The sequence below is a fragment of the Lepidochelys kempii genome, chromosome 5 (assembly GCF_965140285.1).
Source record: "Lepidochelys kempii isolate rLepKem1 chromosome 5, rLepKem1.hap1, whole genome shotgun sequence".
NCBI classification, from domain to species: domain Eukaryota; kingdom Metazoa; phylum Chordata; order Testudines; family Cheloniidae; genus Lepidochelys; species Lepidochelys kempii.
Window position 1 is genome coordinate 71,912,429 of NC_136384.1, and position 24,957 is coordinate 71,937,385.

General features: G+C 39.3%; 1 protein-coding gene across 8 annotated transcripts in view; it reads left to right on the forward strand.

The window, feature by feature from the left end:
- The window catches only part of APC (APC regulator of Wnt signaling pathway), a 189,215-nt gene that overhangs the window by 22,726 nt on the left and 141,532 nt on the right, over positions 1 to 24,957 (forward strand). Inside the window, exons 1-2 of one of the 8 annotated variants that reach the window (XM_073344699.2) lie at positions 15,923 to 16,375; positions 17,682 to 17,749. The exons of 5 other annotated variants lie outside the window; for them this stretch is intronic. The gene's annotated coding sequence lies outside the window, so the exon portion shown is untranslated. Of the gene's footprint in view, positions 1 to 2,821; positions 3,429 to 15,922; positions 16,376 to 17,612; positions 17,750 to 24,957 lie in introns of those variants that run through there. 2 more of the 8 variants (XM_073344700.2, XM_078852840.1) reach the window with 2 other exon arrangements.

The following is a 24,957-nucleotide window of genomic DNA, read 5'->3' on the forward strand; positions in this document are numbered from 1 at the left end:
GTGACAAACTGCATCCTTAACGATCAAATCTTCCATAGGTCTGCATGACATGTCATTGTTTTTGATATTCTGCATCCTTTAGATTGGTTCCTCTCTCTGATATTTCTGTTTTATGAGGCTTCTTGTCTTGTGTGTGTTTTCTCAAGCAAACAATGCAACAGGATCAATCAGAGGACATGCTTTCTTTTTGTTGGCTGTAGAAGCAGGTGAACGTGATGCTTTCTGATCAGTGTCAGTCTGGTTCCCTTTCCTCCCTTTCCCCCAATCAATACAACTCTGACATGCCAAATTTGACTTGCTTGAGTATTTCTTAAAGCAACCCCCATGATAGAGTATTAGTGGCAATCTGAACTAAAAAAATTCACCCAGTAGCTGCCAGTACAATTAATCTCTCCTGGCTTCTGCTTCCAGCATCACAGAATTCTGTCTAGCATCTGGTGGCTTTTGCCATTTTTTTGTTTTTTGTTTTCATTCTCTTGATTTTTTTCATTTCTTGAACAAACCCCATTTTTCAAAATTTGTGGAGAGTCTCTTTCTCTTTGATATAAGTTTTAAGAGGCTTGTATTCTCAAAGTTTTCATATATTGTAACTTCCCTGTAGAGGTAGAATTCCCAAAGTATATTGTTAACATTACCATCATTGCTACATTTTTTTATTTGTACAAGTATACGGACTTGTGCTAAATTAGATTTATATATTAGCATCAAAATTGCTGTTTTTGATAGAAGCCCAGTATGAATCTGTGTATTGTCATAACTAATACTGATCTGTGCATAAATGTCACTGAATTAAAAAGCTACTTTCTAGAATATTCAAAAGCTAGTACTGCATACATAGGCATTTACAAATTAAAATCTTCTACTAGACAGACTAGATGCTACATGTATGTAAAAAGATTACAAATGGAGAAGCATTACATTAAGAATTCACATACATTTCTCTGCCCACTATGCAGTACATACCTGTGGGCATGGAATGAACTGCTACTGGTGCACGACCTTTAGTGTGAGACTGATCTGGTCAACAAATGACAATTAAAAATATAGAACGCTATTACAATCACTTGAGATACATTAACTTAAGAATATCGGGTATGAAAAATGTTATAATAGTATATTGTAAAATGTTGATATTCACCATTTTTGCTGCATGCTAAACAGCTTCATCGTTCTAGGGGGGAAAATATCTTTCCCATGCAGAACCAATAAAAAAAAATTAATACATTGTCATTTGGTAACTTTGACCAATAAATACTGCATTAAGATGCTGAAATTAATGTCAAGAGTAAAGCTATAGTCAGTTGTGATGCAGTATTTCTGGAACTGGAAAAAAACCCCTCATTTTGGGTACCATTGTTTTACCTTGCCTACAAGCTTATGATATCGCTTGACCGCTCCAAATCACATTTCATCTAAATGTACATAAAATAAGCATTCAAATGATGTGGGTACATTAAACTTCAAAAATATTGCCCTTTTTGGAGAATTGCTGCACTCCTACAGCAGACTACTATACACTGAATTAGAATAATGTGTTAGTCTTAAGTGCACGTTTATCAGGTGACTTTTTATAATAAAAGTAATTTATGGTTTATATAACCAAAAAGCTTGTTTGATGGAAGACATGTGAAAGCATTGCATTCTGTTGAACTGTAAGCAAATCCAGAAATAATATTAGGGAAGAAAATTATTTTAATGGATCTCTAAGCAATACTTTGTTTTGGGTTTTCAAAAATAATTAATTGAAGTATTAGGCATATACCTTTTAGTTCTGTTATAGGATTAACTTGTTTTCTTGCATTCCTAAAGAGCTGTCTGAAGGAGCAGAGCCCTAATTTCCAACAGTTGAATGTTCAGTAGTTCCTTTGATAGGTTTTTTTTAAAGTTTTTAAAATAAGGTGGTAACTATCCATGATAGGACTCTTTGTAAGTGTAAAAGATTATTTTTTGCAGACTTGGGTAGTTTTGCATTTGTTTGACTATTTTTACTGAAAGAAGAAATCCTAGAATTATAATCCTCAGAACATCTTGTGATGTAGACAAATATGGTCTCAATTTTTTAAAATGGAGAGAATTTAAGTGAGTGAGTAACACAGTTAGGATTTATAATTGAGGGGTTTCTTGCCTTAAATCTTGTGCTAAGGAAATGTCTATTGTGTATCTGAAATATTTTTTCTAATTCAAAAGCAAGAAAACAAGTCTGCAAGAGGTGGCTTACCCATTGTGCAGGTATACCTATCTGCAGTCTGATTCTAGTTGTCTTTTCAAAACTACTGCTCCATGTTGGATGCATATTGGCATTTGAAAGAGAAAAATTATTTAGCATGGTATTGGTCTTCGCTTGGAGTTGTTCCTGATTAATTCCACATGTGATCGTGCTCATTATGGAATGATGCTCTTATTCCAGAATAAGAGTGCCTGTTTCTGTTTAGCTTAACTTGTTTTTGAAAGTGTCCACACATGGAATTATCCAGGAACAGCTATTGCACTTAAATTCACATTCTATCTTAATCCATGTTCAAGTGAAGACAAAGTCTAACTAAGACATTCAATACACAGGGAAGTGAGGTTAGCACAATAGCTATTCCACACAAACTCCCCTTGTGGACACTTTTATTCTGCACTCACAGTACCTTTTTTGCAATTTAGGAATAGCTCTTGCACTTTAAATTTGCACCCGACCTTATTCTGCACTTACTTCCTCAAAAATAGTACTGTTCATCCTCTCAAGTTGAACTGTTGAAATTGTTTAGGTATCTTAGTGGTTGTTTACACTTGAAAGTTAATTTGGATTAACCTGGAGTGTAAATTTAAAGCACAATAGCTGTTCTAAATAATTCCATCTATTTTAGATAAATACCAAAATAGGGAATGGACAGACTATCAATATTCACCCTCATTGCTGTGAAAAGTGATTCCTCTTCCCAGATACTTGACATATTAATTTTGGCAACATCTCTTATACCTCATGCTGCTCTATGTGTGCTGATAGTAAGTAATAGTTTGGGATCGTTTTGGCAAATAGTAAATAGAGCAAGATTTGCATTTTTATTTGGGGGGTGTATTTGCCTCCTCCTCTTTCCACTTACTCTCCCCACCCACCTTCAATTCCCACTCCCATTTCTTCACATTCTCTGTTGCTGTGCTTTGCGATGATCACTGACAGGATCCCTCCCCTTCCGTCCCCTCGGAACTGACCAGAGTCTTGGGGGGGGGGGGGGGGGGTGAGCTGTTTAATCCTCTGGATGCAGACCAGGGCGCATCGCATCCTATAATGCGAGCTGGGCCATTGGCTGCACTGGGCTAGGCTGGGCGCACGCGTGATTGGAATGTGGTTGGATTGGCTCCGGCTCCAGTGCAGCCAGTGGGTACGGGCGGAGACGGGGCTCTGGAGACGGAATGGAGGCGCAGCCGGCTTCGGAGATGGGGTAGGTGAAACTGGGAGGGCACGGCACGCCGGCCGAGTCATGCTGGGCTGTAATATTCAGTGTCTCTGTCTGTTGCTGTGCAGTGCGTGTGCCTCTCCGGGCTGCTGCGGGGAGAGGAGCCTGTTTTGTCCCAGCTGCTGCAGCGAGGAGCTCTGGATGGTTTCCTGTGGTTCTGATCAGTGTGTTTGACAGGAGAGGAGGAGGCGGTGGCGACGGCGAGCTGGGGAAGGGAGAAGAAAGGGGCTTTTGTAGCTAGAAAATAGGGTGCTTTTTTTAAAAGGTTTGTTGACATAGAAAAGAGGAAAAAACAGTATCTAAGGAAACGGGCAAAGGGCAACAAAGAATGTAGCAGATTTCTTTGCGAGGAGGAATGAGAGCTTGAGCTCATTGAAGTCGTCGTCCTCCTGCCGCAGCAGCCGTGGCTGCCAGAGAAAGGGACACAAAGCAGGGAAGGAGATGCCTTGATGTGAATTTAACAGCTCCACAATGAAGGCATTCTGGAGGGAGGATGAGGCAGGTATTGCAGAGCATGGCATTCTCTTGCACTTTTTAAATGTTAAAATTTTGCTTTTGTGTGAATCTGCAAAAGCCACCTCTGGGTATTACAGATAGGTGTCTTTGTTAGTGACAGGACGTGGTAGTGGCTTATTCTGCAGTTGACTGCAGCAGCTTTTGCTCCTCTGCTGAAAAAGGAGAAAGCTGCAGAGGGATGAGAGGCTGTGCTGCACTGCTACGCCCAAAAATGCATTTAAAGCATAAGGTTCGGTGGCCAATTGCGACCCATGTAGCAGCAGAAATATTGAGGGATATTTTTTAAATAATGAAAAATAAGAAAGTGTATATTTGAACATCAGAACACACTGACTTGTTAAAAATTTATTTAACATTACAATGAGATGCTCAGATCAGTGAATTTAACTTGAATACTCTTGGAAATCTTAATAAATTATGTATGAAGCAGTGGTCCTTTCTCTCTCTTTGTCAGACACAGCTTTTATTCTAGTAATTAGGTCATCAGTAACCAAATCGCTTTTAGTTTTGCAAAAATGTAAAATAGTTTTTTAGAAGGTGAACAAGATATTGAATAACTTGAATCAGTATTTAAAATTTACTGTTTGAAATTAGTTGAATTTTAATCTGAGTTGTCTGTCATCTTTGGACTTCAAATATAAGCCATAGGCAGCATTTTTCATTTACAGGAGCTTGTTTTTCTTAAGGGATCAGCAAGACAAAATTTGTGGTGTTTAATTTGGGTATTTATACATTCAAAGATACTTTTTTTAAGTATATTTTGTATTCTTCCAGTTTGTACAGATATATTTTCAGTAAACTCTCTGTTATGCATATGTGGATAGTGTACTTTAGAATTACTTAATTTTATATTTTGAATAGCATTTTTTCCCCCACCCCAATGAGCAGAGATGGTACTTGTTCTATTGCTTCTAAATCAGTTTTTGTGGTTGAAAATGCTTCTTAATGTTCTTTCTGCTTAACATATTAATAAACAGTGAAGTTTTCTGTCAAATCCAATAGTCGGTAGACTTCCGATTATTTCATCAGTGTAATGGAAGTCTCATGAAGCACTTAATCTTCCTTTTTAAACTGCCTGTAATATACACATTAAAAGTAGTTAGCTGGAAGAGGACTCTTAAATATTTTTAATGAGGCTCCTAAGAACCTCCTAAAGTGCCTGCCAATAAATTTACTTTTATTTTTGTTAAATGTAAGGTTTCTAGCACCAATACTGAATGACACACCGAATGAAAGCATAGTAGTAATGGGATCTGATAGGAAGCTTTTTAGCTTAATGAACCCCTGTCTGAAAAAAACTATAAACCTTAATTTTTTACACACTGTAAATTAGCTTGAGTATAGCTCTCAGGCTTCCTATCCGATGATGGGATATATTTTAGCTGGGTTAATATGTTAAAACATAAGCTGAGGATTTATAAAACGGTAGTGTAATTGGAATCAGAAGTTAAACACCATACCAAAGGTGTTTGTTGTACAAAACTGAAAGTGGATTTTAGTTGCTTAATCTATCAAGATACTAGTAATCCTAATGATTCAAAGACACTTTTCCTTTATTCCCTGAGAGATACAACACTATGGGGATGTTTCTTGCTTGAATTATTATTATTATTTTTTAAACCGTACAAGAGCTGTTTTGTACACCTGGCTAAGTAGTTTCCATTTCTAACAGTGGGACAGTTTCTAGTAGCGTCATGAGTAAAAGACAGTTAGTAAATGTAGGCCCCAATTCCACAAATAGTGACTCTCTGCATGGAGTGATGGACCGTATTTGTGAATCATATTTCTAAAAGGATGCATTTTGTGAGCAACCTCATAGGACAAGTGTAAATTCAAGGCAAACCTTCATGTTTATAGTCAAAAAGCATGATTCATAGCTCATGGTGTAACTTCAGTATAATTCAGAGTAGTCTGGGAAATAAATAGATTTAATTGACCTCTTTGGTCTACAACTACTTATTGTGGGGTTTATATTTCTGTTAAATATTCCATCAACTCAACTGTATTAATATTTTCATCAAGTTGATTACTTTTTCATGAATTTAATGAAAACTAACTTCTGCATCCTTGGGGGTGTAACTTTAAGTAGGTCATGCTGGTAGGAAACCGGGAGATTAATATTGTCAAAAAGACTGAAGAAGAGCTCTGCATAAGCTCAAAAGTTTCTCTTTCACCAACGGAAGTCAGTCCAATAAAAGATATTACATCGCCTACTTGTCACTCTAAAAAAGACTCAGACTTCCAGCTGGTTGTATTTTTTAAGATTCATAGTGTTGTGTGTGAACAGATGCTAACATACTTCCTTGAAGACTAATGGTTTCCCATTCTCTTTAGGTGTTGGCTGAAGATGATACTAATGGATCACCATAATGTGAAAAAAAATTAAGGGTGATACAGTACAGACCCTTAATACTTGATATTTTAAAATGTTTTTGTATTGTCCAATTTTTTAAATGTTTGTGACTGAAATTGATGTTTTCAGTTACAAATGAGCCTTTTATGGATATTAATACCTAGGACTTTTAAATAATCATTTTTCAAAAGTCAAATAAATAGAAGGTTGCAAGAAATAAATAACAAGGCATACATAGAGAAGGCTAATGACCCATGAGTAATTTAGCCAAAATGATGATTAAGAATGAGTGTACATATTTGTGAATCACCCTTGGTCCAGTATAGTTTGGTTCAGATGCTGTCTGAACTACTTTGTGTTAAATGGAGACTCATCTAAGGGCAGATTTTCTTATTTTCAAGGACTGAGTACAGTGGGACAAACAAGCTAGGGAACTTCCCAACCCAAAATTCTAAAGCAAAGAATATTTTTTTTTCTTGGGCTGCTAATGAAAGCTGAAGTTAACGTGCCTGTATATAACTTGTTCAATTTCATGACTTTTAATTTTCCTACTTTATTTTTTGCTAGTAATATGATAATTTTCAGGATCTATAGGTGATATTTTGTAAGAATCGAACTGTGCTTTCTTCTAAGACCAGAACAGATATTAAAATAAGATTCTCCTACCCATGACAAGCAAGGGAATTCAGAGTTAAAACCAAATCTCCATCCATACTGCCCTTGGTGTGGTCCCATGCTCCAGTATTTGAGGAGCGCAGTGAACATAGCTCATCCATTTTTCTGAGATCTTGTTGAGAAAGCAAGTTTTGGCTAAGAGGAACCGCCCTGAAGACTGATTTTGCTGTTATGCTGTACCTGAGGTCTGGCCAGGAGCAGCTGCTCCAAAGACAGTTGCTGCTAGGGGATAGTGTGTGGAGTTCTAGGCTACAGTAGGATACTTTCCAAGGTCTCACATGCTAACTTTTGGGATTGGCATAAATACAGGCCATCTTTAAACAATGGCACTCTATAATTTTATGTAGTAAGTACTAATATGTTAATGATCCAGAATCATGGTCAGGTCACTGTATGGTGTAAGGCAGGACATACCCTGGACTGGATCCTTTTGCCTGGATGTGTTCATAAATATGAGAGACTCCTCTCTACAGGGTTAAGACCACTTCCTTCTGCAAGCAGAAGTAACTCTTACCTTTACAAGACCAGAGGAAACCATTGTCCTGGTGTGCTCCCAAAAACTCTTGGTCTTTGCTAAATTCCAAAATTTAATCATAAAAACTCAAATCAGCCAAGAGACCAAAGAATAGAAGTCTTAGCAAGACACTACAACAGTCTCTCATTACTGCTATATTTACTTCAGCACTGAAGTGCTCTCCCTCACTTCATAATTCACACAGATTGCATTAATTCTGTCACTAACTGTGGCAAAAAAACAACAACCACCAGGAAGGAAGAATGTAGTCTGATACAGATGAGGACACAATTCTATAAGCTTATGCCTTTCTAAAGGAAGCAATGAGTACCCTGGAAAAAATTTTTGGACTATACGCTGATTCTGTACTTTGTCCACTCAAACCTCAAACGTAGCAGCCCTTGCTGTTAGGAATTGTCATCTCATTTCATGGTTTACCAAGAATGAAGTAGGGGGACCGAGATTGAGACCAGAAACATAGTGCATTCTTTCCAAGGATTTGGTCCATTCACAAGTAGTAGTCAAAGAAGCTGATGGCAGTCAGGGCTGGCACCTCTAACTCTGACCCATGCCTTCCTATGTGTTTTTTTTTTTTTTTAAAGTAGGCAACACAAAGGACCCCTCAGTAATGAGATTGTCAGCACCTCTTTTGATATGGGAAATCTACCCCGCTCCACAATCCAGTAATCCAAACAATTCTTTAAAAAGCACCGCTTGATGTTTGAGACCTTGCATGAGTTCCTGCCCAGTGTTTAACCAAAAAAAGAAGCTTAAGCAAGCTAATTGACAAAGTCTCCAATGCCACCTGTTGGCTGCCATTATCCTGGATTCTTCTCTCAGGCTTCAGGTCAAGGCACAGGACAAACACCGCACTTGTTGCTTTGGTGAATGACCACCTCCTGTCCACATACAATGGACGTATCTCTATTTACCTTGCAGAACTATTTTATCATTTGATACCATTGATAGTTATATATTCCTGTTCTGCTTCTAATAGCCTCCAGGGATAAACTGATATTCCCTGAAATGACTCAGATATGTCCTCTTGCACTAAACCCAGAGGGTCATTACAGGCATAGTCCCCTGAGGACTCTGCAACTAAGGTTCAGACCCCTCTTCATAATGAGACAAATGGTGAGATAAACAGTGTGAAGTGCCAGCCATATCTATCCTTTGCATTAGATATAAACAGAGCACTGTCTTCTAGCTTCCAGTGGAAATCAGTACCTGGATAAAGAGCAGCTGGCTAAATCTGAGCCCAGACAAGGGTGAGGTGAAGCCAATAGGAAGAGGGAAGTACTTTGGAGAACTTGCCTCTCTGCTGAAGAGGCCATACTAATCTATGCATGCATGAACTTCGAGCTTGATTATTGCAGTCTGTTTTATCTAGGAAAGAAGCCACATGTAATTAAAAAGCATCAGCTGGTATGGACTGTGTGAACACATCTTTTTATCAGCCCGGTCTCCTAATAATAGATCACTTGGTGTATTGCTTTCTGAGCTGGCTACCCAGGCCCTGATCCAAAGCATTTGAGAAGTCTAGTTCAAGGTACACGTCCTGATATTCAAAGTACTCCATGGAATTAGCCTTCGCTTCTTGAGCTGTTATATCTTCCTCCATAGCTATGATAGCTATTTTTCATCAGAGCAATGAAAATGTTGAACAATAGGAAGAGGCTTGTGAGTTGAGAAGAACTAATTTTTACAGGGGTTGGACCTAGAATATGGGATTTACCTATGCAGGAAATACGCACTACGTTAAAATCAAAGTGCCTGATTCCAGTGATAAGGGCGTTCAGTAACTTTTTCAGAAGGGACTGAGCAGCTTACAGGAACAAGCTATATGTGTAAAACTCATTTTTTTTTGGACTTTGGCAAGTTCAACACACATAACCAGCCAAACAAAAACTAATCAAAATATTTCTCCTGTCCTGCGTTTGTTTTTATTTTAAAATATTTTGGAAGCACTCCTGATAGATACTGTGTTGATGAGGGCTAAGTAAACACTTAAAAAAAAGTGTGATATGTTTGCTATGTGAAGCTACTTTGAGAGAAAAATGGAGTACTGTGGCCCAGCGAAAATTCTTTCTATCGCAAACTTTAAATACCAAATCAACTTTTTAGGTTAAAACAAACTTTTTGGTGTCTTAACACTGACTATGCATATAGCAATTTTCCTAACCCTTCTTGTGTGTTTACCAGTTGATAAATGTTTTCTTACTTCTCGGAACAAACACATAGCTTGAAATTTTATAATAAACTATTAAACTCTTAATTTAAAAAAAAATCTAAAAGAAAATGTCGTAAAGGAAATCCCAACTATTCAGTAATTTTACATCCGAGTGTCTCCCTTGTTACTGCTTTTAATATGAAAGTTGTATTTGACAGTTCAATATTGCTTCATGGGTGCTTAATATATATTCGACCTTTGAAATGTAGTATTCCAAAATGTAGCCATGACCTGAAATGCAAGAGGAAAACCAAGAGCATGGAAATATTTTTAAGAAGCAGATATTTAAATGTTTACATGTCTATCAGCAAAGAGCAATTTGACTTCAATCCTATGAATATTTTACTATCCTCTCCTATTTAACCTCTCCATCTCCAAATTAACAGAATTGGGGACAATCTTTAACAGAAATAAAATGCTGGAAATACGGAGCTATACATCTTAGACCAGTACAATTGCTGATAAATGTCCTACTTCCCCCCATTCTTTATCTCTTCCCGCCTCCCCCCTTTTCCTTCCTCTACCCTCTGCTCTTTCATTTTTCCTCTTCTGTCACTGATTCCTGCTCTCCTGTATGCCCACCACCTGCCCTGTTGACTCAATCCTCTTCCAGCTGCTGACTTCCCTTACTTCTACCCTTATTCTCTTTCTTACTTCCCAGATGAGGTTTTTTCATTCTCCTTTAGCCAGTGGCTGTCACAATACAAGCATACCATAGTCCTTCCATTCTCAATAAACTGTTCTGCAGTTTCCCCCTTTTTCAAATACTGACTCATCTCCTGCCTTCATCTTTAGGCTCATCAGATTGTGCTTTTTGTAAAAGCTGCCTCAGGTTTCTCCAACTTCATCGTGGATCTCATCTCATCTAATCTGGCTTCTGCCTTTTCTGTTCTAATGAAATTGCTTACATGTAGGTCTCTGAGTTCTTACTAGCCAGATAGAATAACCCATACTTCATTGTTATCCTTCTTTACTTTCTGTTGCTTTTGAAACTGCTGATCCTTCTTGTTATCTTGTCCTTCCTTGGCTTTCATAACTTACCTTTTAGATCTCTTCCCTCTCTGAACATTCCTTCAGTATCATGTTCTACTTTCTGTGGGCAATCCCACAGTGCTCTGTCCTAATCTCCTTTTCTCTCTCAACCCTCCTGTTAAGGGTCTCATTCGCTTGCACGGTTTCAGCTTGTACCTTTATGCAGATGACTCTCAAATCTACCTCTCCAGTTTTTCCTGGTAGTCTCTTTCAAATCCTGCATCTCAGGCTGTGTTTTTGATCTCTCCTATTGTCTCACCATAAGTGTCACGTGGACAAAACTGAATTTTTTCCCAAGCCCTCCCCACTGTCTCATTTCTCTGTCGCTGTTGACTACGTCACTCTCCTCACTGTCACTTAAATCCAGAATCTGGGTGTCCATTTTTACACTTTGCTCTATTGTCCCATAAATCTGGGCAATGTCTCTGTCTTGCTGCTGCCTCCACATCACTAAATTCCAACCTAGTCTCTCAGTACACTCGTCTGAAACTCTTTCATCGGGCCTATTGTGTCCTGTCTTTATGATTACAACCACTGCCTCTTTAGTTTCCTTGATACCTGCATCACAGCCCCTTCCCCTCCAGTCAAAATATAGCTGCCAAGGTCGTCATCTTAGTGCTGATAATTGAATCCCTCCACTGACTCCCCCTTTTTCCCACCACATCAAATTCAAAATGTGTTCTTGCCTTCAGGCCCTTTCTGTTTCTGGCCCTCTCTGATTGCTACTGTATCTTATCAAGTTGCTCTCCACTCTCCTAACTTTCTGAACTGGTGCCCTCATCTACTTGCTGCTTTACTTCTCTGGGATGCATCTTCGTGCTTTCCTTCATACCACTGCTTACTTACAAAACACCTCCAAAAACCATAATTAAATTAGCCATGTTTTCTTTCTTCAGATCCTTCCTCAAGACCCTTCAACAGTGGTTCATATCTTTGGTCACTACCACGATACAAATATTTATGTAGTAGCAATCTCTCTTGTGTGTTTGTTCTTCCTGTTGGTCTTTCTTCTGTCATAGAAAGAATTTTTAAAAGTTCATTTACAACACGTGATATTCCAAATCCTATTTGTGTCCTTACCTTTTCTGTTCCTTCTGTGCCACCTCCCACTGCTTACGTAGCTCTCCAACATGAGGTCTGATCTGTTGTGCAACACATATTGCAGAGGGAAACTAGCCTGTAGTGTGCAAAGAAAAGGAAAGGAAGACACAGGAGCGTCATTTGCATGGAAATGATTAAGTGGACGTGATATAAGATACATAAAGGACTGATGCGTGTTGGCAATATGATATAAAGAAACACACTTTTCTCTCCCATGTGGTAATTTAATCATGAAGGAAACCTGACATCTTATTTTTATTTACAGTAAGGACAATATAGGGACAATACTTAATTTTTAAGCTTCTGGGAAGGTAGTCTAATTATTTTTTGTAAATACCTGGCCCTATATATAGGGAACACTGCTCTCCATTACCATATTCTTCCTTCATGTGAAAAATGGCTACTAATTTTAACTCCCTTATTAAGGTAGACTCAACCATACTGTGTGCTTGTGGATCTATATACAATATTGTATATATTGTATTGTATCACTTGTCTCCTATATTGTACATACCCCATGCAAGAAATTGCATGTGGTCGTGTAATTACTGTCTTTCAATTCATATAACATATAAAGAGGCTTTTGTGTGTAATGTAATAGTTTTTTAATAAAAGAAAAAACAAACAATTCCATCACCTGATACTTTATCAGATCCCATTTCCTCTACTAGGCATGGAGTACTAGTCCCGTTTTACAGACACCTTAGCAAAGCTGCATGATTTTGGCATATTCAGTTTGAGAGGCAATGTAGCTAACTGATTGAGGCTTGGATCCACAATACTAGAGGCCAGAGTTTAAATCCCCATTCTGCCAAAAGTTACCTTGTGTGACACTTGAAATCATCTGTTCTTTCATCTGTGAGATTAAGGAATACTTGCTTGCCTCTTTGATAATGCTAGTCTGTGAAAGAGGTGAGACTAGAACTAGATGGGTAGTCTTCTGACTCCTAACCCATTGATCGTTCCCTTGAACTGTAGGGTTTTTTGATGGATGGCAGAGGAAGGGAAGGTGGCTTGATCTGTTTTGCTTATGTCCCTTCTGGAAATCTAGCTCATGCTTATCATAGATAGAGGAAACAAAAGGCTTAACAGGGCCTAGGAGAATGGGCTGTGCATTTGGAATTAAGAGCCTTTAACAAGTTGTTGTGCTTATGCAATTAATGATTTTCTGTGACTTACAATCTGGTCAGATTTTCTGGGGGACAGTGAAAGGCACTGCTGTGACCTCAGGAATATCTGTCAAATTTATGTTTTCTACTCCAAATCATGGAGGATTTAGAACTGTACAAGTTTCTTTAATTTAGAAAAACTATCTTGACAGAGCCTTGGCTGGGATGATTTAGTTGGTGTTGGTCCTGCTTTGAGCAGGGGATTGGACTAGATGACCCCCTGAGGTCTCTTCCAACCCTAATATTCTATGATTCTATCATCTTTTTACTAATCTTGTTCTCTGAAATAGCTGTACATTTTTGTTCAAGCTTTCTCAAAATTCAACCCAAACAAGAAAAATTTCAACCTGAATAGTTAGTTCATCAGTTATAAGCAACTGAAAACAAAGGGTTACAATGGAAAATGTTGGCCAGCCTTAACTACAGGGATCATTACTAATCCACCTATAATGTCATATATGAAATTTCATATTTTAGATTAAACAAGTTGTGTTTTAATTTGACATTCTGTAACATTTTGTTGCCTCTGGATTCTGACAAGGCCAAGACTTATGTATTCTCAACATGTTACATTGAAAAATTTGAAGCCATTGGTAACAAAAGTAGTTGTTTAGGCTGATAAATCACTAAAGGAGTTTAAAGAAATATTTTTATGAAACCAAAATTCAGAGCTCCTGGTGTATCCCAGACTGTCAAGACTGGGCTGCTTAAACAGAACCTATTCAGATTACAATATATTGAATGTTACTTGATTTCCGACAAAAAAAAAGAATTGACTAATGCAGACTCATAAGATTTCATAGAAGTCAATTGTTTTTGTTTCTATCTATTAGGATTTCAATCTAAAAATAAGTTACAGGTTATAGAGTTCCTTGACAATTCTTTTACTATTCTACACTGACAATTGTAGAAGTCCTTATTCAGATCTAACGCTGTATACATCTAAAGCAGTGCTGCTGAAGAATCTTCAGTTTAGTGCCGGACAAAAAAAATCTGACTTCTGAAGACCTTTGTTTAGCTGTCTGAATTATGCAAAGTGGTCATTCTGCATGGAAGCAGACTGTCAGAAGGAACACTGTTGTGGTTTTATGTTGCTAGGAGAATTCTGCAGTAAAATGGAGCACTTCCAGAGCGATGACTAAATATTAAAGAAATGAGACAGTTTGATGGAAAGAGACACGGTGTTAATCACTGTTTAGTTTGTATACTATCTTTCATATAAAATCTCCCTGTACTGTTTTATTAATTGTACACAGATACAGCAAAAGGGAATAGTGTGGTCACAAAATGACTTGGGTGGCAAGTTGGGAGTAGAATCTAAAAGTAGCTAGCAAAAGCAAGAGAAGAGTTGGGAGGAAAATCTGCTGATCTAAACTGGAGAGAATGAAGGCATGAATAACAGTGAGCAGATGGAGAATAGTAATAACATGTTCTTAGTGCTTCATCCATAGATCCCAAAGTGTTTAACAAAGGGAGATAAGTATTGTTAGACCTGTTTTACAGACTGGGAAACAGAGAGAGAGGTGAAATGACTGACATCAGGTCAGCGCTAGAGCCAACAATAGAATTTAGGTCTTCAGAGTCCCAATCCAGTGCCCTGTCCACTGCATTGTGAGTAGATAATATGGGCAATATTATGGAGGTTACGGTAGTTCTTGAAGAAATTGTTGATGTGATGAAAGGAGATTAATTTGGGGTCAAGGAGAATGCCCGTTTCTGGGACATGTGGTAAAAGCCACAGATGGTTGAAATGGTGGTAGAGAAGATGTTACTGAAAATATGATTAAAAGACCTCAGACTTAAATACTCAGCTAGAGGAAGCTGGAACAGGAGTTCATTGGTGAAAAAGATACATGGAAATAGGCACAAAGTGTAGTATTTCATTCTGGGTCGTATATTGTCCTCATCACTGTAGTATCTGGGAGTGTTCCAGAGTGCATTAAGTGACATGACTAACATCTGTCACATGTGGTTCATTCTTTCTCATATAATTTCCCCCACGTGGAGTGGATGAATGTAGTGTAGTTTTTTTTAATAGGGACACACTGGTAGGTATTCTATTACCAATGCCAACATTAAAAAAGCTTGCACTTGGAATGGAAGGTGGGGAGGTCTGATAGTCCTTAGTTCCTGTGAGAGTTCATTCCAAAGTCTGGACCAGTCCCCAGGAAGGCTCTGGTGTCTACAATACGCCTTTTTACCTTTGTGATATACAGTTCTGTTGTGCCTGAGGGGCAGTTTTGTGAACCACTGTTTCATCTGAGATTTAGATGATCTTTTTAGGTATCTTGAGCCCAGGCCATTGAGTACCTTGACGATGGGGATCAAGATCTTGAACTTAGCTGTGTTCTCTGGGAAGCCAGTGTAGAGAATATGTAGGACAAGTTTGATAAGCTCACTATAGCCCGTGTTGCTAAAGAGATGTGCTCCTGTTTTTCTGTACTAGTTGCAATTTCCTAAGGGCTAATGGCTGCATGCCCAGGAATATTGAATTGCTGTGGTTAGATGGGAGGTGACAAAGCTGTGTATTATTGAGGCCAGGTCATCGTCTGCCAGATTGGAATAGTTTCCCTGCCAACCAGAGGTGATAAAAAGCATTACTCATGGGTGCTGCTATGTAAGAGCTTAGTGTCAATGAGCAATCCAGGAGTACTACTAAACTGCAGATGGATCAGAGAGGAGAAAGTGGTAAATATATTTTTCCATTTCAGCTTGTTAGTATTAGAAGGCTGAGACCAGTCCTTGAAGGACTCTGTGGATTATGGATTTTGATTGTAATGGATTTAGTTTTAAATGGTCTGCAAAAATAATTTTCTTATTTCTGGTTGATTTAGGCTTTCTTAATAAAAATCCTTACCTCAGATTGCTTAATTTCAGTTTGATATTTTTAATGATCTCTGAACCAATAAGCATTTCTTTGACTTCATACTAAATTGAGAAATCTGTGCAGTAGCTCACAGCTGTTCCACTAATGTTGCTTCACTTTCTAAATTAAAGATCATGAAAATTTGAAATACTCCAGTAACTTCTGGTAGTTCTGCTCTGGACATAGCAATTTAACGTTATTAGAGTGTTTGGCATTTTTAAATGCCTAAATTTGGAAATAATTGGGGCCTGGGATGTATGTAGCAACTTAGTTTTTAGACTGTTGCAAATTTTGTTTAAAAGGGTTCTGTAAAACAATGTACTCTGTATTTTTGTGTGTATTTTTTCTGATTAACAAATAATCACAACAAAACATTCTACACATCTGCAGGATTGTGGTCTCTGCGATGACAGATTACAGACAAGATATAAAACTGAAGAACGGCACAGGTTACAGCGGTTATGCATTGGCCTCAGGTTACAATATGTATTTTTGGTGGCAAAAGGGTTTGTTGTATTAAAATTTGAAATATGGACATTCAATTTTGTATAAAATGCTAAAGAGAATGAGTTTTAGGAATGATTTGAGAGAGACTAAAATGGAGGCTGTATAAAAATATCATTGTACACAAAAAGTTGGGATGGCTGGGAACACTGTAACATTGAATTTTAAAGCACACTAAAAATTTTTTAAAAAATTGTCCTATAATCTTTACGAAAAACCAAAACAATCAGTCTTGCACAGAATCATTTTGCTTATTGTAAACTACTCAGATTAATTTCTTAAGTAATTCTAACCTGCCAGCAGTAGATTCTCACATCCTTTACCTAAATGTCATCTCACAAAGTTCATATCCAGTTCATTTTCTCTGCAGCCAATTAAAAATGCCTAGAAATCATAGCATGATAGTAAGCAGAGGATATCCCTTCCCAGTGTGCCACCCTTTCTCTACCCTTCCTGCTTCTCCCCTCCCCCCCCCCCCCCGCACCCTCCAATTAGGGCTGACGAAGACTTTCAAGAACACAAAGTAATGACAACACAGTTTTTTATGGTGTATTTAACAGTTGGGCTTTCTTAAACTCTTGTATGGAGATACGATAAAAAGTCAATGTAAAATATCTACATATATTCTAATTTCTTTTATGATGTAAAAGCAAATGTGTTATTTACATAGGATTAATATGTAGTTGATGCATCCTAGTTAACACTTCTGCTGTGATAAATCTAAGCTTTATTTATGGGCCCCTTCCAAATTCATGGTCCATTTTGGTCAATTCCACGGTCATGGGATTTTAAAAATAATAAATTTCATCATTTCAGATATTTAAATCTGAAATTTCATGGTGGTGTAATTGTAGGGATCCTGATCCAAAAAGGAGTTGTGTATGGGGGAGTCAACAGGTTTATTGTAGGAGGGGTTGAAGTGCTGCTACCCTAACTCCTGCGCTGCTGTTGGCAGTGGTGTTGCCTTCAGAGCTGGGCAGCTGGAGAGTGACAGCTGAAGGCTGAGCTGACGCCAGCAGCAGCGCAGAAGTAAGGATGGCATGGTATGGTATTGCCACCCTTATTTCTGTGCTGCTGCTTGCAGAGCTGGGCCCTCGGTCAGCAGCTACCTCTCTCCAGCTGCCCAGCTCTGAAGGCAGCGCAGAAGTAAGGTTGGAAATACTGCAGCCCCCAAAAATAAACTTGGGACCCCCACCCATTTCGGTCAGGACCTCCAATTTGAGAAATGTTGGTCTCCCCCGTGAAATCTGGTCTTTGCTGTGCTTTTACCCTATACAGATTTCACAGGGGTGAGGAGGGAAACAGATGTCTCGGTCCTTGACATGTTTTTCATGGTCGTGAATTTGGTAGGGCCCTATTTATTTAATATTCATACTCATTGTAAAGTATTTTGAATTATGATAAGAATTAAAGCCAAACCAGATGTGTTTGACTGAACTGTTGTAACCTTATATTGTCTGCATTCCTATGTGAAGATTAGGTATTTAAATAATTGTTTCAGTTATAGAAACCATTTTACAAAAATAATTTTTTCTTTCTTTTTAATAATGAAAATATTTTTCAGTTCACTTAACTCAGGGAAACAGATAAATATTGACATAGTGTATAGGTAGACAACAGGCAGTTAAATTGATTTTGCTTGTTTGAAGTACTCTAGGGGGCACACCATCCAAGCAGCACAAAACTTGTTTCATAACTTCGTCCTTCATATAATTTCTGCATCCTTTCATATAAAATTGATCTGTGGACCAAACTTTGAAGATCTCATTCTGTTTCTATTTATTTGGAGAGTCCAACTGGAAGACTACTACTTAAGAGTAAGAACAGCTAGTTCCTGTACTGGGTAATAGAGAAGGGGTCGGCAACCTTTCAGAATTGGTGTGCTGAGTCTTCATTTATTCACTTTAATTTAAGGTTTCGCGTGCCAGTAATACATTTTAACGTTTTTAGAAGGTCTCTATAAGTCTATATATTATATAACTAAACTATTGTCGTATGTAAAGTAAACAAGGTTTTCAAAATGTTTAAGAAGCTTCATTTAAAATTTAAATTAAAATGCTGATCTTACGCTGCTGTCCCGCTCAACCCACTGTCAGCCTGGGGTTCCGTTCACCTAGGTCGGCAGCAGGCTGAGCGGGAGTCAGGGCTGGGGTCGTGGGAGGTGCAGGGGTCAGGGCAGGAGGCTAGGGGTGTGTGAGGGGGATGCAGGGGTCAGGGCAGAGGGCTGGGGGTGTGGGCTGGGGTCATGGGGGTGCTCCCAGCCCTCTGCCCTGAGCAGCTCATGGCAGGGGGCTGAAGGGGATATGCCCTGATTCCACCCCATGGCCCCGTCCCCATCTCTTCTCCACTTCCTCCCCGGAGCAGTGAGCGCGCTGAGGCTCTGCTTCTCCCTGTTGCTGGCAAGGGCCATCAGCTGATTGGCGGCAGTAAGGGAGAGGAGAAGGGGCAGGAACCCAGCATGCTGGGGGAAGAGGCGGGGCGGGGGGGAGCTTGCCTGCTCTGCAGCAGCAGCTGGCAGGACCAAGCTTCTTCACGCTGCCGGGGGTCGGGGGCATGGAGGGGCAGAGAAGAGTGGGCCCAGGCGGGCAGGATTTTTAATGGCATGCTCCTGCATGCCAGGGTCCCAGCCTGGGTTCGGCAGCGGGCTGAGCGGGGCTGGTAGCTGGGACTTGGCAGGCAGCAGCGTGCCATTAAAAATCGGCTTGCGTGCATGCTGTCTTTGGCACGTGTGCCATAAGTTGCCGACCCCTGTAATAGAGCTTTATAACTTGTCTAAAGTCTGGTCATGGTACCTTGCAGTGGTTGTGGGGGCAACCTTCAAAGTATGAACCAGTGCATTGTTACCTGCCTGAATTTGCAGCCACTCTCAAGCAATAGCTTAATTCTGTGACTGTGGAATTTGACATTTTTCTCAGATGCTACTGAATTCAGCATTTCTTCCATGAAACATGCTGTTAGGAGGCCTCTGAAACTTTGTTTTTTTGTTGCCCTGCCCTTCTAGAACCAGGTAAAACCACCTGTTGCTCTCCAGCTTTCCTCACAAAAGGAATTAATTGGATTTCAGTGCCTATTCCTTGCACTGTGCACTGGAGCTAGGTGCTGGGGAGCTGGGATTTTGAGCTACAGGGCAGCTTACATTCAGAGAAATGAAAGCTCCCCTTTCCCTGATGCACATGCAAGAGAGAGACATTCTAAGACAGGCAAGAGATACAAATATATTAGTGTGCTATATTGTCAATGGAATAAATTAATGTTGCCACTGAATTTTGGTTGTTGCAGTGATATTAAGTCCTGTTGTGCTGTGGAGGACCTGAGACACGGGGTATTAGTAAGAGGGAGAAGTTACAGTATAGAAGAATAATTATTAAACTCTTGGGGAGAGAGAGAGACTGGATGATCAGGGTTTGTGTGCTAACCAGGAACCTGGGAAACCCAGATTCAATTCCCTGTTGTGTCCCAGGCTACTTGTTTGATCTATTTCTTCTACTACTACTAGTGTAGAGAGCTTTGTCTCTCTGTGCTGTAGTTTCTCCGTCCTCCATCTCCTTTTATAAAGTGCTTTGAAATTTACAGAAGAAAAGCACTGTACATTTAATATTAAGACCTGAAAAATGGAGTAAAGGTGAACGGAAAGGTAATTGTTAATGGACTGTAGGCATTAAAAATATTTTACAGACATTTTCATTAGAGAAAAATATACTCAGCCCCCTTAAGTGGGTGTGGGGAGAAGGGGGTTGTTTTTTCGGAAGACATGGCTGTGGAGCTATTTCTCACTCTGGTGAGAAGGTTTAGTGCTTCAGCTAGTAGGTGATAGGAATATTTTTGAAGCCCTGTGTCAAAAAAATGGCATCTATTGTATCCAAGTGTCGCTCCTGCAGAATAGACATGAAGAGAAGTGATCCTTAAATGGTCTGCAAGTTTTCTTATTGTGTTAGGAGTATAACTGGCACGTCCAGAGAGACATGCCAGTTTTCGGTACTTTTCGTCTTCCTCTGCAGATGGGGCACGGATCACTTGTAGATTTAAACTAGTGTAAATGTTGGATTCACTGTAACTTTAAGTCTTTAAATCATGATTTGAGGACTTCAGGTTACAGGTCTATTACAGGAGTGGATGGATGAGGTTCTGTGGTGAGCAATGTGCAGGTGGTCAGACTAGATCGGGGCGGGCAAACTTTTTGGCCTGAGGGCCACATCGAGTTTCCAAAATTGTGTGGAGGGCCCGTTAGGGGAGGCTGTCTCTCCCCAAACAGTGAGGTGTGGCCCGGCCCCTGCCTTCTGTCCGACCCCCCTGCCCCGCTTCTCTCCCCCGATGGCTCCCCCGGGACTCCTACTCCATCCACTGCCCCCTGTCCCTTGACCACCCTCTACCGCCCCATCCAACCCCCCCTCATTCCTGACTGCCCCCCAGAACCCCTGCCCCATCCAACCCCCCTATTCCCTGCCCTCTGACCACCCTGACCCCATCCATACCCCCGCCCCCTGACCACCACGCCCAACTCCTCTGCCCTCTATCCAACCCCCTCTGCCCCCTTACTGCGCTGCCTGGAGCACCGGCGGCTGGCGGCGCTACAGCCGTGCCACCCAGAGCACCGGGTCAGGTTGCGGCTCTGCAGCTGCGCTGCCTGTCCGCCCAGAGCCTTGTGCTGGTGGCATGGTGCACTGATGCTGCAGGGGAGGGGGGACAGCGGGGAAGGGGCCAGGGGTGACCCTCCCAGGCTAGGGGGTCAGGGGCCAGGCAGGAGGGTCCCACAGGCCGTAGTTTGCCCACCTCTGGACTAGATCATGATGGTCCCTTCTGGCCGTAAAGTCTGAGTCTATGATTATACTAGAAAAATTTGTAGTTCTGTTACCTCATTGAGCTGACTCTTGGTTGTCTGTTTTCTCAGAGGTTTTGGGCCCCCTGCAACAGAGGAGAAAGTGAATTGCTTGGGATTATAGGTTTTGGTGGATCATAACTGAGCCTTGGTTTTTCCTGATCGTGGAATTCACAGAAAAAGGTGGCTAACAATATTGTCAACACTGAAGATTCATGAGATTTGGCTTAAAAATCATGAATTTAAAAATAAAATGTAGAGTTCTTTTTATTTGCTTTTTGGCTTTTAAGACTTTACGTTACTCGTTTCACATTTTAAAGCTTTTCTCTACCTCTAAAAGCATATTTTTAAAAATCATAAAAGCTGAGGTTCTCATGTAAGAACTTGACTCCAGTAGCTAGAGCTTGAAGCAAAACACTAAATATTGCCAGACTGATAAAAATCACAAAGTTGGCAACACTGGTGTGAATCAGGCTGTAACATTTTCTTTTTTCCAACTGCTAAATTTGGTACTGGTCTGATTAGCTTAGCTGTATTTTTTCAGATTTGAAAGCAAAGATCTTAACCACAGTTGCAAACAGTGTTGGGCCAGGCATCATCTGGTTCAGCCTGCTCCTCAGGACAAGAGGATCTCTCTCACTTTATAGGTCACTGTATAGGGTTTCTATAAATGTCATTTTACTTTTTCAGTGAACAGGAAGTGATCATGCAAGGAGGAACTGTGCTGTCAGCATATTTCTGCCCTCACTTCCATGTGGCCTTGGTTTGCAAGACACACTGGAGTCTTGATGTATATTTTTGGAAATTTGATCTTATGTTTAATGCTTGGGAAGTCCCTATAGTTTTTTCTATAAATGAATTCTGAATTAGGGATGATGGTTTCTAGACTAAGGGACTCTTCTTTTTCTTAGGTTCGTTTTAAGGAATTATTTCCACCTTGCTGAGGAAAAAGGCATAGCTATTATGTCCGGTATTTTAGTGGCTCCATGTCTCCCCTGCATATACATACAATAATCCTCTGTTTGTGTGTGGACTGGTATGAGAGTTTCTTCACACAAGATTTTACAGAAATATAGGAGCAAGCTAATAAATATCAGTGTCTCTAAAATGGAGAAATTTGGAAACTGAAAAAATGTGAATAGTAGAATTGAGTGAGAACCAGATTTTCTGTTTCATGGGAAATTCTACAAGTTCAAAAAAAAAAAAAAAATCATTCCAGAAAAGAACAAACCAAAATTTTTCAGAATTTCCTGTGACAGGAAATATTTATCAAGTGTTTTCATGTCTATCAAAATGTTTTGTTCTGGTTTTGATTTTTTTTAAATTAAAGTCAATTTTTCATTTAGAAATTTATTTTATATTCTAGTGTTCTGTTCCAAAATGTCAAAACAGAATGTTTGGTCCTTATCAAAATGCATTCCTTCCCCCCCAATGAAAATTACGCACTTCCACAAAACCCTCAGCTTTCAATGAATCTTCAGTTTTTTGAGAACCCACACTCTTTAATTTTTATATTGGCTTTCTGGTTAATAGCAACAATTTGAGGCAATTAAACAAAATTGGACAGCTGAAGTCAATTTTTAAATTCAGCTCTGAGGCTTGCTGGCTCAGTTGAATTAATCTGAGAGCAGAATGGGGAAAAGCAAGCTTCAAATTAACCATGTGCTGCATTCCCCTCTTAACTTGGTTACTTGAGAGCATTCAGTACCTAGTCCTGCCACTGAGGGACTTTCCAAAAGGACTGATTTTATTACTGTGTTTTAGGGGTGGAACTTTCCCCCCTTTCATTTGATAAAGTGACCCCACAGTATGTTATGTCCAAAGACACATTAAAGGCTAATATCGTTTACTGGATTTGGGACTGATTATATTAAAACATATAGCCAATTTGAGTTGCATCTACCTGGTTTACAACCTGTTTCAGATTTCTGGTATATTGAACAATCTTTTATTTTTTTTACTTTCTTTGTGATAAATATCACAAAAGGTACATTGCCTTTTTAAAAAGCTTTCATAATTAGAACTTTACGGATTTTAACACCCCTACCCCAAAAAAACTCCAAACAAACTCTGAGCTCATTTTTTATTTAAGAATCTTTTAATTAGGGTTATCCACTTACCATTCTTCCACTCTGTTCAGATCCTCTCATCTTCCATTTTTCTCCATTGAATTCTGGGGATGTTATAACTCTTTTATGCAACTAGTCCCACCTATTTCAAGGAGACTACATGCTTGAGTAAAGACCATCAGCATGAGCAAGACCGGCAGAGTCTGACCTTTGGTTTCATATTCATTACTCTCCCTCTCACCACTGACCAACCCAATTTATAAAATAAATAAATAAAATCTGATGCAGATGCTCAATACTCATAATACCACCACCTGTTGATTAAATTTAAAATGCAGTTCTTTAATAAACAGATGGCAAGGTGAGGTATCTGTCTTCCTGACATTTCAAAGGTGCAGCAAATGATCAATTAAATTTGCCACCTGGTGTAATCGTATAACCTGAAATGAACACTGAGATGCTGTTGACGTTACAAGCCTTAAAGACTGATAAAATACTGTTGTAGAAATTAGAGATGGAGAAGTCCATAGATCTAGTCCAGTGTAGGACTAGTGTGGGATTGCTCACTGTAGCTATAGAAAGAAACGGAACACTGCAGTTATTAGTTGTATTTCTTAGGTAGGCAGGTAGTTAACAAATAAATGAAATGTGTAAAACGAATGTAAAATGGGAGAGTGTGTGCACAGTTTTATATAAATATTGATATGTTCACGTAACATCACATACGATAATCAAACAACCTATTTACCATCACTCTGCCTTTTAGGTAGAATTAACTTTTTATCAACACAGACTCCATTGAGCAGAGCTAATGACTTCAGAGTGCCTTAATTTCTCCAGAATGGAGCCTCATTCCTAATGTGAGCACAGCATGGAAGAAATTTGGGATTTTTCTGGGACACTCTTGCACCCTCTCACTGCATCAGTTCCTCAAATGATTCATTCCCTTCTTAGCCCAGCTTCTTGAATGAGGTGAGATGATTGGGATGTGAAAGTTTGCTTCCTAAAATCAGAGGGTAAGAAGGTTTATCAGATAGCATCCATGTACTTTTATTCCTATTCCTCTGATCATCAGTGTGGGCTTTGTTTTCATCGAGTGAGCTAAATAAACGTAGGTCGATTAGAGAGACTTTTCAAAGTGTATACTGGAAATTTACAACAAATTAGTTTTTTAGATGGTCTTGGGTACAGTTCTGAAGGTACTGAATAGTTTGCAGACTGTACATGTATGCAGTGTATTCAAGACAAGATTTTAAATCTGAAATTTTAGATTTAAGGCAATTCCCAAAGTAGCACAGTCATGACTAGAAGATGAATATACCAACTTCTAAGCCTTCTATATTCCTCTTTTGATTTGTGGGTTTAATGTCTTATGACATATTCAGATAGGAAATTCTTTCTGTAAGGTTGACAAGGTGATAAGATGGTGTGCATGTATGAAATGTTAAGCCTGGTATTTTTCTGCTGAATGGCAGATGATTAAGAGATTAACTGTCATTTTGAAATATATCAAATTTGACCAACCTATTTACATTACTTCATACTACTGAATGTTAGTTGCACAATTCTTACTGTGTGCTAACTATTAAAGTCATCATAGGACACAATTTGCTTTTGGTTTTGCAATATAATTATTACAAAATGGCAGAAAAACGTGCATTTGGATACG